Source organism: Pinus tabuliformis, chromosome 7 (assembly GCF_031772625.1).
Source record: "Pinus tabuliformis cultivar Carrire ecotype Pingquan chromosome 7, CPIR1, whole genome shotgun sequence".
NCBI classification, from domain to species: Eukaryota; Viridiplantae; Streptophyta; class Pinopsida; order Pinales; family Pinaceae; genus Pinus; species Pinus tabuliformis.
The window spans coordinates 675,892,531-675,908,042 of record NC_142293.1 but is presented as its reverse complement, the minus strand read 5'-3'; positions in this window follow the sequence as shown (position 1 = coordinate 675,908,042).

Sequence of the window (15,512 nt, the reverse complement as noted above, 5' to 3'; positions counted from 1 at the left end):
CAGTAGAAAATAGAAGAAAAGCAGTAATCACAAAATACTCTGACACTTCCCCAGCAACGACGCCAAAAATAGTGGTGAGCTCTAGTATTGCAATAATAATGCTGCAACTCCTGGGTTTCCCTTCTTTACTTTTATCAACCCGGTAGTTCGTAACAAACTTGGAAGCGACGGTGCTGTATGCACAAGTACTAGCTCTTACTGCAGGCTGTCACTTGATCAGCTGGCGCAAGTTTGCTAGGAGCTTAAGCCAACTTCTATGAGTTCTCAAAAGAAGATTTAACTATGATGAAAGGAAACTAACTCTACAGGGGCTATTCTACTTTCATAAAGATAATGAAAACTGAAATGAAACGCAAACCCTAGCAAACCCTAGTTTACCCATTAACCCTACTTTTGCAAGAAAAGAGATGGAAACTACTGAAATGGGTGCCATTGACTATTAGAAAGGTAAATTGCATTTATTCAAGCTACTTCTGAAGAGAAATGAGAATAAATCATCTTTTTGTACATTTGAGTATTTTTATGTGTAATTATTATGCTTGTGATTTCACTGGTTATAACTGTGCAGAGGTTTGGTGGCAAAGGAAGATGGAGCTACTTTTGCAGATGGTGAGGAAGGTGTGGAGAGGTTATAAGAAGCCCCTATTACCCTTCTAAAGACTTCCATTGTGATCAGAATTCGAAAAATCACTCAAAGGAAATTCTACAGGAGGCTGCAGGGGATCTACAGGAGGTTCTACAGGGGGATCTACAGGAGGAGGCCAAAAGTGGTTTTTGGAGGTTTAAAGGTGGAAAAATGATGGGAAAGGGGAAATGAAAGTTGGATGAAGGTGTTGAGGGGTCTATAACTTGTCATGGAAGATTAGGAATGAAGGAGATGGTTGGATTTGTTCACATGGCAAGAAAACAACTTTATAGAAAAATGCAGAAATTAGGGCAGAATGGTGAAATGTGGTGAATGAGCTAGGGGATATATAAGAAGTGAGATGGTGCTGGATGTTTTATGGAGGAATGATGAGCTAAGATGCCCTGCAAGAGACCTGCACACTTACTTATCAAAACTGATCAAAGAAAGAACTGAAGACAGAGTTTTGTCTAGCTTAACCTAATTTCTGACCTAAAAACAGAAAAATGTTGAACAGTACCTTATGAACAGAAAAGAATGCGGGAGAACAAAGGTAAAAGGACATGAAACGAGCTAATAAATTGAATCTAAACCAATATCAACTTTTCCAAATCAAAGTATCACACTAGCAGTTGCATGAAAGAGCAAAAACTGTGTTTTTGGTGGCAACAATAGTGCCTTGACCTCAAATCGTCCCAAGGAGGGAGAAAGGAGATCAAGACCCACTGTTGGCCTTTTTGGATCTTTTCCTGTCACTACAGAAACTTACTTAAGCAACTTGAACAAAAACAACTATTCTAACCATCAAAAGCAACCTAATCTAATGAAGCAAAATGAGTATATGCAACATAAATTAACTCATGAATGGAAACAAAAACATATAAGTACGCAAAGGAGGTGCTAGGAAGCTTGGTTTGGGCCCTAACGCAAGAGGTTCAGCCCTCTGAAAAAGATCAGTGCTGGCTAAAAACTTGGTTCATCTTCATTATCAAAAATGGCAGTTACATCACATAAACTATTCTAAAAAAGAGCTTGAAAATGAGTTGATCACAATGCTGCACAAAAGTGCGAAAATATACTAAGAACTGGCTTACCTACTGAGGCTCAAAGCCTTCTTATTTATACAAATGGGGACTCCCAACAGTCCTCCTAAAATTAAGGAGCTCGGCTTCCTAGAACTGAAGATAATAGCAGTCCTACTTGACTTGCTCAGCTGCCCCTTGGAATCATCAATGTGGGCCTTTGTACTCCGAGCTGCTGATGGAGGATTCGAGGAAAGGAGTCATTAATGAAGGAGACACCCCTCCTACAAGTCCTCTTCCCTGTTTTCCTCAAGTTTGGTTGCCATTTGCTTCATAAATTCCTTGTCTTTGTCTAAAATTGTCCAAAAAAATCTGCAATAAACATTCATTAGACTACATGGCAAAGTGACTAACCCAATTCACTCTATTGACATAAATATATTCAAAAGCATGCACAAAAATACTAAGAATGGTGGATTAAATCAAAATAAGAGGTGCAATGAGCCCATATAGTTACCCATTTCTGGGGCTCATCACCTTATAGATCGTTGGTCACCATAACCCTACCTGCAACACCTTTTGCGTAATAGATTTCCCTCCAATGTGGCCACTTGCAACCCCTGAATGGAATTACCATAACACATCTTGTCATTCATGGTGAAGGACACACCACCATAACACCTTATCCAAGCCCAATTTATATAGGTGACCTGCAATTAACTGGTAATTGTTTTCTCGCACGATCATGTGTCATTTTTGCTTAGCTGTGTATTCATGTAGACATTTCCCTCTAGCTAGGAAGATTGTGATTTCTTCTAGCTAATTTGGTATAGCTTCTACTTTGAACAAATCGATGTTGGGCAGCTGATCATCCAAAGAGCTTCCAATTCCCCCTGACTGCAGCCTTGAGAGGTGATTAGATCCCATGTCCAATCGGTCCAACTTTTCAATTACTTTGAAAATAAATTACTAAAATAGTAACAACCATCTTAAAATTATCCCCTCAAGCACAGGCTTGTTTACCATATATTTCAATGTGGATTGGTTAGTAAAAAACTTAAATGGACCTCCAAGCAAGTAATGTCTAAATTTTTGAAGAGAGTAGACCATAGCCAGTGCCACTCTCTCTTAGTTGTGGTGTAATTACTTTATGTGGTTGATAAATTCTTGCTGGAAAAGTAGATTGGGTGGTCACATCTCCCTTCTCCTGACTGAGCCAACACTACACCCAGAGCAATACCAGATGCATCAATATGGACATGGAATTTCTTATTCCAGTCAAGATACACTAAAATCAGTGCATTTAAGATATTTTCCTTCTGAATTTTTAGTGAAACTAGACACTCCTCTAACCACGTAAATGGTTCCTCCTTCCTTGGAAACTTCCCCATTGGTGCAGTGATGGAGTAGTAGTTGCAGATGAATCTTCGGTAGTACCCAATGTGCCCCAACATCCATATGTGTTTCTTGATATTGGAAGGTGGGTCCATGTTTACTATTGTCGCAACCTTGGAAGGATCTATGCATACTTTGTCCTTGCACACAATGTGGCCGAAAAGTGTTCCAAATGGGATTGCAAAGATGCATATTTTTAAGTTCAAGCATATCTGTAATTTCCTATAGGGATCAAACATTATTCTGAGTAGACTTGAATGTTTCTTTACAAGGTTGTATACTATCCAATCATCCATGTAGACCTATGAGAACCTATGGATGTAGTCCCTCAAGGTTTCAATCACAATTCTCAAAAATATTGCAGGCTCATTCTTAAGGTTGAATGGCATCACATGGTAGGTGTATGATCCCCATTCTATAGTGAAACTAGCTTTCTTCTTATCTTCTCCAGCAATTCTGACTTGGCGGTAGCCTGATGCCCCATATATGAAGGAATATGCTTCAATCCATGCTACATTATATAAGACCTCATCAATGAATGGTGTTGGAAAGGGGTTGTGCACACAAGCATTCTTAAGGTTGTGATAGTCCATGTAGACCCTTATCTCTGTAGCATCCTTTTTGTTCTGCATCACTATTGGACTGACCCATTTTGCCTCATCCACTGAAAAAATCATGCATGCCTCTAGTATCTTTTCTATCTCTTTCTTTACCTTCTCTTTGACTCTTGGGTCAACCTATATGGCATGTGCTTCACTGGCTTTGCATCAGGTTTCAGGAATATTTTCATTTCTCCTATGTCTCCCTTAATCCATTTTAGTTCCAAAATTGAGGGAAATAAATCCTCGTATTCTCTTAGGATATCAAAAATTTCTTTGGTATTTTGTTCATCCCAGTAGTCTCCAATCGATGAGAGCTTAGGTTTTTCATTTGTTCCAATGTTGTGCTTTCTCCCGGGATTAAGTGTAGAGCACCAGTTACAGGTCCCTCCTGGATGCCTCTCTCCTCTTCAGTCTCATTGAATGTCAAGTGTCATAACCCCTCTAGGTCATCCTCATATGGTTCTTTGTCCGCCTTCCCATAGGCCATTGCTTCTGGGTAACCTGACTCATTGAAATATTGTAAGGTTTTCTGGTCTATGCATTTGTCCCATAGTTAACCTAATGTGACTAGAATCCACTTGATAACATGTAACGCCTCAGTCAACCTATTATCATTGTCCCTGAAAGAAAAAATACTAGCAAATTGTGCAGACAGATTATCCTAATCTCCTGTTTTCCTCCTTATATCTTCTTGTACATACCAGGCTTTAGGAAATATACCCAATGTATGTATGAATCCATGCACCCATAATTATTTCGGAACACCCTCCTGATTCCATCTGTCCTTACAACTTTCCAATTTTTGTTGGGGATCATAATCCCCTCTGTACTTTGTAAAATCTTGTGGCCATTCCCTCGTCTGTCTGAATCTTTCTTTCATTACTCTCTTGATTTTTTCCCAATCATAGAGGTAGTCATGGTGGACCCCCCACCATCGTGTCGGGGTCGTTTGCAATGCGACATTTAATAATGGTATTTTATGTTCTTCCTGCACATTTACATCAATTTTGTTGAGGAATGAATCTACTGAGTCTATACCATTAAAGATGAGAAATTCTCTTACCTTTGTTCCTATCCAGTTAATCTAACATATTGTAGTGCAATGTCTGGTGTTGACATCATATCTACCTTGCTGCCAATAATCCCATGTGGCTTATGAGACAACCTCAGATTGTTATAGGACAAAATGACCTCCTCATCAACTCAGAAGTGAAAGACAGCATAACTAAAGCAAAGAACACAATTTCAGGCCTTGAATCCACACTAATGCTGGTTTTTCACTGCTAACCTGCTTTATAAAGATTGTTACCAAGCATAGAGGAGCATTAGTCACCCTGCTAACTCAAGTTGTTAGACTAGGGGGAGTGTTAGTGAAACTAAGAGATAATCAATGGGTCAAGCCAACGAATCTGCTCATAAATATCTAGATATTTATCCTTACATTTGCTCAAGAAAAGCAGGGAAAGTCCCAAAAATCGAACTATTTGGGGAAATTCCAATCTGAGAATGAAGAAAAATGGGAGAAATCTTGAAAATAGGGCAGGTTCATGGCTTTTTCCCTAATGAACTCTAGGAGGAGCTTGGCAGCCCTAATTCGATTGTTACATAAGCAGCAAGAGGGCCATTGTGAAGGGGGTCAAAGCATTTGAAAGGATAGCCCACTAAGCTGTTGTGAACTATCATACACTTGAAGAATTGAGTTGAAAGAGAGAGAGAGGGAGAGGAAGAAGGGGCAAGGGAAGGCTGATACAACGGATGGTTGTAATCACTCTTCCATTATAAATACAAAACTGCAGTTGTGTTCCCCACTCCATAGTTTTGGTAACATTGTTCATTGATTTGTTCATTTCGATACTTGTCGAGTTGAGTAGTTTAAGTTGTATACAAATATATGCTCATTGTACATTCTTATATTAGTTTTCAATATTGTACATTGTGATTGTGTTTGCCTTTCCTTTGTGCAGGAATTGTCTTGGAGCTGGCTTTGAAGGAGTTCTTCTTGGCTGCATAGCAATCTCCAAACAAATCTAGAAGGAGACTTGAGGTAATCCTCTTTCCATACTTTGTCAACTTATATTTGATAGATGAACATGTGTATAACTTGGTAGCTTCTGCAGATAATGTTATAGTCTGTCAAAGGTACCGGGAAGACCTTTGAGGGTAGTTTTCATTCTCCATACACCGTGCATTTTACCCCATAACAGAATTGGTGACTCCACTGGGGACTATACATCTAGTTCACGGTTTACCCGGACTCCTCTCAGTTCTTCTCTTTCTTCTAAGAGCTCTCTACTTCTTCAAATCCTTTTCTAATCCACCAACTATCTTGTTACATCCTACTTGTTTGAATTCTCCTCAGAAACTGATCCTAAAGGCCCTCTATTTGAGCAATTTCCCTCACTAACGCAGGTTACCAGGCTAAACAGACCTTTATAAAGAACTGTGCCTGTGTACAGGGAGTGTTAGTGGACCAAGTAACTCTCTGTTTACACTGAAACAGAGTGTTAGTCTCCCATTTCCATGATTTCCAATAGTGTCTGTGGACCAAAAGGGGGGGGGGGGGAATTTTCTCATGGGCTGAAGTAAGATTTGCAACTGTATTATGTTAGCAAATTTGGTGTCCTGAAAATTTATTTTTAGGAAAAAGTTTTAGTTTTTCTCTCTTAAAATACATTTTTTTTTTAAAGAAAGACTGATAAATTGTATTCATCCTTCTGTCGAAATAGTTGTAAGCTGCTTCATTTTGGTTTTTAGTAATTGTTAAGAAATATTGGGAAAATAATCTTTTGGTTATGCAAGCGTTGAAAGGATATAGATGCACAGACGAATCTATGAATATGTGAAAAGATGAATATGTAGAATAAGACTTGTTTGCATAAAAAATTGAAAAAAAAAATTAGAGCATTGTTCTACATGATTTATTGAGTCAAGAGTCTCACCATATTCATACGTCAACACCCCTACCGAACACAAATAATCAAGTACACTTAAAATTTACATTAAAATCAATCAATTACTCTTTTGAGAAAACCAACATTAGCTAGGCTAGGATCTTGGGATAAGCATGTGAGTGAACTGCACAAGGTTGAAAACCAAAACTAGTGTCGTTAACGAGTGAAAAATCCTTCTACATTCATATTACCAAGACCACTCCACTAACAACGGAGCGAAATACGAGACAACATCAGACTGTAATTGAAGGTAGCCTGCCTTCTCTTATAAATCCTTTGGGCATTCTGTGTATTGGGGGTCCCTTCAGGGATTTTGGAACTGAGTCGGGGACTCAAGTTTCTTGCCCATGCAGCATGCTGTATATGACTATGTCCCTCGTGATAATGTCTGTGATTTGAGGTATCTCTAGTGGCCAAAACTTCTACGTACTTACACAAGGTGACTGGGACGAGTTGTCCTGGTACCTAACACGGACGGATCTACTCTGTCTCCAGTTTTTGGGAGGGTGCTCGTCTTCATGAGAGTACTTGGCCCCTCAATCTGAGGTTCAGGCAAAGCTTTAGAGTAACCGTAACCATACATTTGGCCATCCTTCTCTGTTATTCATTGAGATACTAGGTTTCACCTATAGTGATCGGTGCTTATCAGACGAGGTACTTTCCCTCTATTTTCTGATTCATATATTTAGTGTATTTTTTTATTTTTAGGTACTTGAGTGCTATCATTTTTAAGAATTTAAAGAATATCACATTAAAATTTATTTAATAAAACTTAATGGTCACCGTGGCTACATTTGGCCCTCGTCGTCACTCCAGAAGATTGTTAGGACTTCCTCCACTCATTGTGGAAGATCCGACGAGTTCCACTGACTCGGATTCCTCATCTTCGAGGAATCATTCTCCTAAATCTCACACTAGATCTATGTGGACAACCGACGATTCAAGTTTTCCAGAGGATTTCTTCATGGAAGGATTTCTTCCTCACTTTAACACTCTGCTCACAAATCCGTCAGACCCTATCATGGTTCCTGTGGTACCTGTACTTCCTTCTTCAGTAGGTGGAACTTTTCCATCTATCCATCGATGACTCACAGGTTGTGGAAATTTAGAGACACTGTTGGTCCTCTACCACTTCCCCAGTCGATAGTCATCACAACACCGGTAATGTGGAATCTCGCTATCCCGTTTGTCCCAGGTACGACAACTCACATAACACATTCTATAAGTGGAACCCAGCAGATGCTAGGTTCCACTCCTATGGTTCCACATTGCATACCTTCTACGAGTGCCACATATAATGCTCCATATACACTTAATGCGGCACTATGGGCACGGTTCCCGTTTACCAACAACACAGTCGACCACCAATGTACAATACCAACCCCCAAATTCAAATATCTGTGGGGTTTCCCAATATGCACATGCCGGTAGGGAATGTCACAGTTCCCCCTCCATTCTCAGGCATGCATGGACAATCGCTAATTGACAAGAGTGTTCCGTCTATCAATCAAAGCCAAATGGTTAGTTCTGTGTCGGTTGGGAATCCACAAGGGGTTCCCAACCAATCAATGGGGGCACCCTACTCACAGACTCAAATGAGTCAAGGGGGCACTGCTTATACTGGGGAAATTTCATACCCTAGTATCAAAATCCTCATGGAAATCCACTCTACAACACCATACCGCAAAGCAACTGCTACACCACGTAACCCATGTACACTATGGGGAACCAAATGATGGGAGGAACATAGAGCTCCTCAAGTCATCCATCATCACCATGGTCTGAGTTGGGGGCACCTAACTCTCTACCTTTTTTGGCAATGTTGGATATTCCCAACTTATACAAGCTAACAAATGAACCCATGTACCACAACTTATAATGGTCGCTGATCCCGCATAAAATACCAATGGACATCCCAAAGTTCAATGGAAAACAAGGGGAGGATCCGGGCACCCATATCACCACATACCATCTCTAGTGTGTTTCTAACTATATGGTGGATGATAGTGTTCGGTTACATCTTTTTCCCTGCACCCTCACTGGCAATCCCACGGAATGGTATATTGAGTTACCACATGCGTCAGTAAATACCTTTGATGCTTTAGCGATGGAGTTCCTAAAGAACATTCAGTTACCTATCCGCTATGTGACTGGGACAGAGCTCCCTACTTCATTTTGTCAAGATACCATCACCCATATCTCTGATCATATTCATGAATGGAGACATAGGAAGAGGTTAGTCAAAACTCCCATCCCTGATTTTCTCATAACGGACTGGTTCTGTAAGTCCTTACTGCCACAAATCACTAGAGATGTCACTCTAGGTGGTGTGGTCATAGAAGACCAATCCATACGTCGTGCCCAACACTTAGATTTGATTTATTCACAGTCTGGCACTCTTTATGACATAATCCCTCATGCTTCTTGTAACCCCAATGCTTCCACCACTCAGCACCCTGGAGTGCATGTCGACGGGATTGTCGGCACAACCTCTGGGGTCACTGTAAAACAACTCAGTGGTTCCATTGCCAAGCTGGCAGTGGACCCCTCTACCAAAGCGACTGCTCTTCCTACCACTACGATAAACTTTGTGCAGTCTACACAAAAATCCGGTGGCAAGAACAAGAAGAATAAGAACAAGACCGCTCCTTCTGAAGAGCAATCATCCAAGCAGCCCAACCCAAAATAGAAGGCCGCTATGCCTACTGATGAGGAAAAGGATAAAGGCATCAGATATCCATGCAAACTCTATGCTTAAGACCAAATGACTTGGTGTTATCCGCGGCTTTAGGAATGTCCAGACTACCTTGCTAAAAGGGATTCTGGTAAGGCACCTGCTGTCCTTAGAAATCATTTTCCTACTCAACAACAACAAAATCTCGTTGCCAACCAACCACAACTCCTGCAAGGGGGCAACGATGGTTTGCAACATCCTTCAGCTGGTGAAGGATCTTCTACTATTTACACATTTGAAATGGTAGAACTCACCACAAGAGCCAAATCTTATGGAGCTCCTGTCGCTCATGCAGCGGAACCATCCTCCACTCAAAACCCACTTCCACCCAACGATCTGTAGATCAAAAGGCCAGTTGCAGACCTTGTAATTCGACCCCCAAAAGGGGCACTTCAATGCACAATGCACAATACATCTACTCGTGTTTCCAAACACTACAACATCGTAGAGGATTTGGCGTAAGTGGCATCGGCTATGTCGGTGCTCAAAGTATTACAAACATGCCCAACACAAAGGAAAGCTTTGCTTTCAGCTATTGGTCATATCAACCCAGAGGATTCCATGCTTGCTATTTTCGACATGGACAAGTGTAAACCTTCCCTTACGCACCAGCTTGCATTCAAGGTGCATATAACTTTGAAAGGTAAAGGTTTACATAGAACTGTCATCGACGAAGGTGCTTCAACCTGTGTCATGTTGGCTTCATGTTGGCTCGCCCTGGGTTCTCCAACCCTATCCCTACTGTCAAACTCCCTAAAAGCTTTTGACGGCCACACCTTTATCCCAAAAGGATATCAAGCTAGTTTTCCCATCACTTTGGCTGGGAAAACCATAACGATGGACATAGAAGTCGTAGACAGAAAACTCGACTATAATCTCTTGTTGGGTCGCAGTTGGACATTACCATGACGGCCGTCGTATCTACTGTCTTTCGCATCATCCAATTTCCATTGGATGGAAAGGTTATTACAGTAGATCAGTTGTCTTTCTGCACCCTTGATTATTCACCATTACCAAGTGGCTTTGTACCCCTAGTAGGAGGTGGAACTGACAGTTACGTCAGTTTAGGTATCGGTCTACTGAAGGCTCCTAACCTCATGGGTTGCTTCCCTCTTCAGCCACCGAAGGTTTCACAAATGGTAAATATGCTTTAATCTATTCATCATGAACAAACCGATCCATGGATCCTACCAGCTCCTTGAGACATTGACACTTAAGGAGAGAACATGCCACTATCACCAGCTGAATTGGCCTACCAAGCCATTCAATTTGCATCCGAATCTCCAGTCACTTTGGTTTCGGCCAATGGTACCACTACCCCTCCCATAACTGCTCCTTCTTTCGATCCACTCAATCAAGTCCTACCTAAGGATGAAGCTATTAGAGAGATCATGAGTTTAGAAGAGCGACCTTGGGAGGACTCGCACCATCATGTTTCGATATCTAATTCGGACATGATGCCTCTTCAAATCCTATTACCTGACGCACATGAAATCGTTTCCTCACCCTATACGATCCTCCAAACTTTGGAGGTGGAAGGAAACATGGGCACTATTTCAAAAACATTGTTCACTGATATTTCTGTCATGATAGGTGTTATCACTCAGGTTGTTCCCAAAAGTTGTAAGAAAGGGAATACGGCCGAGGTAACCACAGACCAATCTTTTAGATACAAAATCTAGCCAATCTGTATCCAGAGAGGGCTCTCTCTTTATGATTTAGCTTTGTTTTTAAAGGTGTTAGGCTAGTTATGAAGTTCAAGGGTTTTGTTTTGAGTTTGGGTGGTGAGATTCAATAGAACAGTGAGGTAAAACAGAACAGTTCAGTCCATTGGGCATGATGGAGTCAAAGAAGGATGGATTTCTCGATTTGGTTTCTAATAGAGGATGACATCACAGAGCAAGGTAGTCAAACAGGGAACGATTGAAGGATTGAAACAAATGGAATGGGCTCAAATGGCTGAAGAGCAGTTAAGAATCCTTCAACATATTGAAAGAGGGAAAATGGATGATTAATAATAAGAAGCAGTTAAGAATTCCTTAGCAAATATTCAACATGAGAGAATGAGGAAACAGGAGCAATTAAGAATTCACTGTTTATGCTAATTCTGAAGAAAACATAGAGAATAATAAAGACCGAAACAGAGTGCAGCTAAGCAAATTTTGAATTAACATTTTTCTTTACCATTCAGATTATGAAACATAGATGACATAGTAAACAAGAAAACTATAAAACATAAGATATAGGGGACTTATTGATCCGGAGTTTGATTCAAGAATTCTGTGACAAGTCCTCTGCTTCAATTATTCATCCAGTAGGCTAGAAAATAGTTGATTCTAGCAGCTTTTTATTCCAGAGTTTCTGAGTTATAGCAAAGTCTAGGAAATACACGCACACCCAACCTCTTCAAAACTCTAATGAAGGGGGTATTTATACAATAAAATGTGTACAACAGATATCTCATAAACGTTGTGAGATAATATCTAGATCTTAACCTAATTTAGTTTACAAGTAACATAGAGGCGGCTAGAGAAAGATAACTGATGTTGGCAGGCCTTTAGCGTTCTGCTTGCAGTTGTCCTGTAGTAACTCCGCGCCGACTACTTGCCTTAAATGTGCTCTTAATTCTGAAATGCTTTTGTTTGTCAGCTCTGATACTCTTTAATTCTGATTTGACTTCTTCTCACCACTATCTGGAAAAATAGAACTGCTAAGGTGTCTCCTCACCACTTTTCTCTGGTAAATCATGTCTCTGACGGTTCACTGGTTAGGGAAGAAAGTATCCCTGTATATCTCTGTTTCTTCTTCTATGAGCTCGGAAGTCCATCGGTTTGATTTAAGCTATGTTCAAAAGAAGAAGAAAACTGTAAACTGGCAAGTCGGCAGAGTCTGCGAGCTCATTGCTGGAGCTTTCCTGGTCTGGAGGCGGCCGAGAAACTGGAACTGCGAATTTGGACGATTTTATGGTGTAGGAGAGCGCGGGGCGCTGTATGCAAAAAACATAACAAAAATTATTTTTTTACCCTTTAATTGACTAAATGAATTTTGGTTGGAAAATTTGACTTGAAGGACGGTTGATGTTAGCAAAGGGTACGGGACTAATGATGTGGCAGTGACGTCAGTGGGGGGGGGGGGGGGGGGGGGGGGGTAAATGGTTTTGCCCGCACCGCTTTTGGGCTTGGGCGGTTTCGGGTGGAGGGAGAGCGAACATAGTAGCGAAGTGACGCGTGGTAGAGGTACGGAGGTAATAGTGCTGGTTCCCCAGGAGTTAAAGTTCGGCAGTGGAGGGGGTCACAATATGTTTATAGACCATTGGATGATGGATGGAAGATCTGATGGTGGATGCACTGTGGAGATGGTGGGCGGTTAATGTGTGGGGCCGACACAATAAAACAATGGTTTTAATGGTTTTGGGCGTAATGTTATTGGTTTGGGGTTTGGTTATAATTAACCCGGATGGTTAATTATCCCAAGGTTTCACGTGGGGAATGGTTATTAACAAGTTGCAGATGAACTTATTAACCCTTGCTTTATACAGTGATATGGTTATAGTTAACCAGGGGCAGGAATATTAAAATATAGGGGTTTTTATTATATACACATAATACAAGATAGGGTAAATCACTTTTATATGGGAGTTATATAATAACATGTTAATTGTTAATATGAATTCGTGAAATGAAAGCGCCAAGTTTAAAATGTTAAAGACTTAGGATAAAAGGAAAAAAGAGTTTGTATGAGAAATGTAGTCATTCTCCCAAGTACAACAGAGTCTTACTCAGGCAAATGTCATGAGATGAAATGAGTGATTTTAAGGATATTAAGTAGATCTTAATATCTTTGGGGGGAGTTAGTGAATGTTTTGGGGAAAAACTGAAGGGGAGTTAGTTATAAAATTTTCCTCGCTTGAGCTGCATCAAAATATCTGCTTTGCACTTGTGATAGGGATAAGATTAACACATTTTTTAGAGACAAAATCAATCACAAGTATGTTTCTGCAACACCAGTCTACCTACCCTGCCTACCTTGGCCTAACATTTTTTCTTCTTTCTTAGGTGCATTTAGACTAGCAAACTCTCATCAACTTTTCTTTTATTTTCATGGTAAGCCTACCTAAGTCTGCACTTATTACATCCAAGGGCTCAGATTAAATAGTTGAACTCCTTTACTTCTCTACCTGTCTACTTATCTGCCAAGATTAAATAGTTTGGACAGATTTTATTCTCTATCTCTAAAACAGGAAATTCAAACATGAACTGGCCAAGATTAAACTGTTTGGCCATTCATCAATTGTGGCAAAAGTTAACAAGATACACACAATGCTTTATTTGCAAAAAATGAAATAGTAGTGCCATTTTGGACTTGCACACTTTCCTGGTCTTTCTTTGTTTGGGGTTCATTTCTTCTCATTTTTTCTTTTGACCATTTTATTCTTTTTACCCTTTGATTTTTCTTTTAGGGTATACCCTCTTTAAATTTTTTAATTTTTTTGATTTTTTGATAATATGGAAACCTTTATAGCAAGGAAAGGATGAACATATTACAGAGCTCATCAAGTCAATCATGAAATATGACACCTATTCCTTTAGGAGTATAACACTGGCTCCACTTGGGGATGGCTTTCCCTGGTGGAAAGTCAAGAACAATAGGTCAGATGGCCTTCTGCATAACTTTTTCTGTGCTCTGAAATTTTCCCTTTACTGGATGCTTTATTTGTATATATGACAACACATTTGTGAAGCTTAGGGCCTTCTCTTCAGGCTTCAACATTGACTAGTCCTTCTTCTGTTTCTGTACCATCCAAGCTCTTCAGAAAGTAAGTATTTTTCCCTTGCAATGCCTGAATGATAAATGGCCCTTTACATAGGAAGTAAAACTTCCCATGTTTTCCTTTGTCTTCTCTCCTGGAATCCCACTTTAGAACTTTGTCTCCAATGTAGAAATCTTCTACTTTGGTCCTTTTATCAAATATTTTCTTGAGTTTTTCTTGTAACACTTGGGATCTTTGCTGCACTTCTTCCCTGGTCTGCTGCAAATGGATGGTCTGATTTATTCTCCTTTAAATATCATTGGGTTCCACCTGAGCTTCTTGCAGTAGTTTCATCACAGGAACTCCTAAAGATGAAGGAAACACAGCCTCCATGACATAAACTAACTCATAAGAGCTAGTTCCAATAGATCTCTTTGCAGTAAGTTTGTCTGCCAAAAGTTTCTTATTCTCTTCCAACAGTTTCTTAATAATATTGATCAAGCTTTTATTGGAGGACTCAACTAGGCCATTACCTTGAGGGTAATAGGCTATGGAATAGCTTAAAGTAATATGGTATTTGCTGTAGAAATTTATTAGTTTTTTGGACTTGAAGACGACAACATTGTCGGTTATGATTTTTTCAGGATAGCCAAACCTAGATAAGATATTGGTCTCTAAGAATCCTATGATCACTGTATCATTGGCCTGTGTAGCAGGAATGGCTTCTATCCATTTGGTGAAATAATATGTGGCCGTCAGGATCAATTTATGTTGGCCAGATGAGGGAGGATGGATTTCTCTAATGAAGTCCAAACCCCATTGTTGAAAGGGTTTTTCAGTGGAAATTGGTCTCAATGGTAAGGGTAGCAATTTTCTTTTGCCTTCAAAAATTTGGCATTTGTGGCAAGCAATAACAAACTTTTTTACATCAGCGAACAAGGTTGGCCAGTAAAATCCAGCCCTTAGGATTTTGTCTGTAATTGATTTCCAGTAAAGGTGTCCACCGCAGTCCCCTACATGAAAAGAACTTTTTCGGCTTCTTCTTTTATCAAACAATTCAATAAAACACATTCATGATTTTCCAAAAATGAACACCATCTAAAATACAAAATTTTGCAGCTTTCATCTTTAAAAATCTTTTCTTTGTTCTGAATAACCCTGTAGGAGTCTGCAGGTTTAATAATACTTGAATTATGTCAGCATACCAAGGCGATTCTAAGAAGGCCTTGTTGATTTGTGGAGTCACCATCTCCTGTTTGTTATCCAGTTCATTGATGTCTAGGGCTTGAAAGTTTGTTTCAGTCATGAGTTTAGCCAATCCTTGTCCTTTTATCAGCTTTGTAGGTTTTATTTCAATGTCATACTCCAATATTTTAGCTATCCATTTACCTCATTTGCCTTCAATTCCATCCTAAGTCAGGATGTCTTTAACA